Below are 2,833 nucleotides of genomic sequence, written 5' to 3'. Positions count from 1 at the left end.
GGCCGGAAGCGGCCACTGCACTCCAGTCTGGGCGACAGAGTGAGACTCCAACTCAACAACGACAACAACAACAACAAAACAGGAAATAACAAGTATTATGGAGGATGTTGGAACTCTTGTGCGCTGCTGATGGAAATATGAATGGTACAGTCGCCATGGTCAACAGTATGGAGACTCCTCAAAAAATTAAACAGAATCACCTGCTGGGTGCAGTGGCTTATGTTTATAATCCCAGCAATTTAGGAGGCTGAGGTGAGAGGATCACTTGAGCCCAGGAGTTCAAGGGCAACATAATTGAGACCTGTTCTCTACAAAGAAAAAAAAAATAGCCTGGTGTGATGGAGCATGCTTGTAGTTCCAGCTACTCGGGAGGCTAAGTACAAGGATCACCTGGGCCCAGGAAGTCGAGGCTGCGGTGGCCTTGAGTATGCCACTGTACTCCAGCCTGAGTGACAGAGTGAGACCCCCGACTCAAAAAAAAAAATACACACACACACACACACACACACACACACACACACACACACACACAATTACCATATGATGCAATAGTCCCACTTCTAGGACTATTCTAGGACTATAACCTAAATAAATGAAAACAGTATCTCAGAAATATTTGCATACCCATGTTCATCAAAGCATTATTCACAATAGCCAAGAGGTGAACGCATCTGTCCACCAACCAATGAAGATGTGATACATACAATGGAATACAATTCACCTTACAAATGAAGGCCTGTCAAATGCTTTCCTGAACATGCTCCGTGAAATAAGCCAGTCTCAGACAGACATATATTGCCCGATTCCACTTAAATGAGGTATCCAGAGTAGTCAAATTCATTGCAACAGGAAGTAGAACAGTGGTTGCCAGGGGCAGGGGGAGAAAGGAGAGGGTAGGGCTGCTCAAAGGCTACAGGGCTTTAATTCTGCAAGATGAAACAGTTCTGCAGACTGGTCACACAGCAACAGGACTGCACGCAACACTGCTAACTGTACACTTCGACATGGTTGAGGTGATACACAGTGGGTGCCAAAAAAATACACATTTTAAGAAAGGAAAAAACAGTATTAAAATTGTAATACTCAGTAAGATGAATACAAGTCACAGTTGACTTCTGCAATTACAAGAGGTGCTCAAAGCGGTTACCATCAGCATCCAGACACTTCTGATACTGCAAACATCTCTTAAAATATGTGTACATTTTGGGGGGTCACCCCTGCTGTTTTATGTGATTTTTTTTACCACACACAAAAGAAAGGTTTTGCCAAGTCTCCACAATTTGTATTTTGTTAAAGTTCTACACATAAACAAGACTGAATTTGGCAGCAGTGGTGGCAGGGTGGGTAACAGCACAAATGGCCTGGTCCGAGCTCCCTCCTGGAGCTGCTGTGTGTGGGAGGGCTGGGCACCCCCTGCCGGTCTGCAGCTCAGCCCTGCCCTGCTTCTCTCCCCCCCCCTTGGAATAGATGCTGTGGCCACAAGGGCAAAGGAGGACAGAGGACCTAACTCCCCCACCGCCTTTTTTTTTTTAGGTTAAAGAAAATAGCTCCTGTAATCCCAGCACTTTGGGAGACCGAGGCGAGAGGATTGCCAGAGTTCAAGGCCAACCCCGGCAACTTGGTGAGAGACCTCGTCTCTACAATAAATCAAAAAATTAGAGAGGGTGGTAGCGCAGGCCTGTGATTCCAGCTCCTTGGAAGGCTGAGGCGGAAGGACCGCCTGAGCCCAGCAGGTCGAGGCTGTGGTGGTCGTGAGCCTGCCACTGCACTCCAGCCTGGCGACAGAGTGAGACGCCTACTCAAAAGAAAAAAAAAACAAAAACAAGTCGTACTCGGTGGCTCAGCCTGTAATCCCGCGCTTGGGGAGGCCGGGGTGAGCGGACTGCCTGAGCCCGCGGGTTCCAGACCCGCCTGGGCAACTTGGCGAGACCTCATCCCTACAATAAATCAAAAAATCAGCCGGGCGTGGTAGCGCGCGCCTGTAATTCCAGCTACTCGGAAGGCTGAGGCGGAAGGATCGCCGGAGCCCAGCGGGTCGAGGCTGCGGTGGCCGGGAGCGGCCACTGCACTCCGGTCTGGGCGACAGAGTCAGACTCCAACTCAAATAAGTAAACAACCAAACAAACAAATAAATAAAAATAAAAAACAAATAAAAGATGGCAACAAAAGCGTACAGTATCCCAATAAGCACTCTTGGTGCTCACCTTTCGCCACTTTCATAGACTAGAAAGCACACATGACCAGCTAAGTGAAGAGTCCCCTCTGGCCCCGGCCCCAGTCCCAGGGTCCCTCTTTCTATTTTCCCCACAAATGTTCACTTTTACCTGCTTTGTCTCTCCCTTTGCTTTACTAAATGGCACGTGTCGTCCCCTCTTGTTTGATCACAGGCGCCTCCGCGTTCTATCTACGCGGATAACCAGCCAGTCCCCTACATCGGGACCGTTTTCCTGTAGTCGCGGCCCGCGGATCCACGGTGCGGGCAGGCCATCCGACTCCCCCATTCGGGCCGCCTCCGGTCGCCCCTCTCGCTAGCGGGGTCCCCAGGAACGCCCCGGGGCCGTCTCCTCGTGTGCCCATGTCGGTCCCTCCGAGGCAGGGCCGTCCAGCCTGCACAGAGCGTCACTCCGAGTCCACTCTGCCGGGGCTGCAGAGGAAGGGTCGGCGCGGGCAGGTCACCCCCGGGCGCCCCGGAACCTGGCCCAGCCCTCGGGGCGCCCCGCATCTTCCTCCAGGCGCCAGCCCGGACTCCACCGGCCTGGCTCGCGCTCTGGCGCCCCCGCGCGCTCTGCCCACCCGGACCCAAGCGACTCCGCCAAGGTTACACGGCCGGGCC

General features: G+C 52.3%; 1 long non-coding RNA gene across 1 annotated transcript in view; it reads right to left on the bottom strand.

Moving 5' to 3' along the window:
• The window catches only part of LOC110594684, a 4,570-nt gene extending 1,828 nt beyond the window's left edge, over positions 1-2,742 (bottom strand). The window contains exon 1 of the long non-coding RNA XR_002481393.1: positions 2,325-2,742. This is a non-coding gene — a long non-coding RNA (uncharacterized LOC110594684). The remainder of the gene's footprint in view (positions 1-2,324) is intronic.
• Positions 2,743-2,833: the final 91 nt, after the last annotated feature.

The sequence above is a fragment of the Carlito syrichta genome, unplaced genomic scaffold (genome assembly GCF_000164805.1).
Source record: "Carlito syrichta isolate Samal-C Ts95f unplaced genomic scaffold, Tarsius_syrichta-2.0.1 Scaffold124069, whole genome shotgun sequence".
In the NCBI taxonomy this organism is placed as follows: Eukaryota; Metazoa; Chordata; class Mammalia; order Primates; family Tarsiidae; genus Carlito; species Carlito syrichta.
This window is presented reverse-complemented; position numbering and strand designations above follow the sequence as displayed.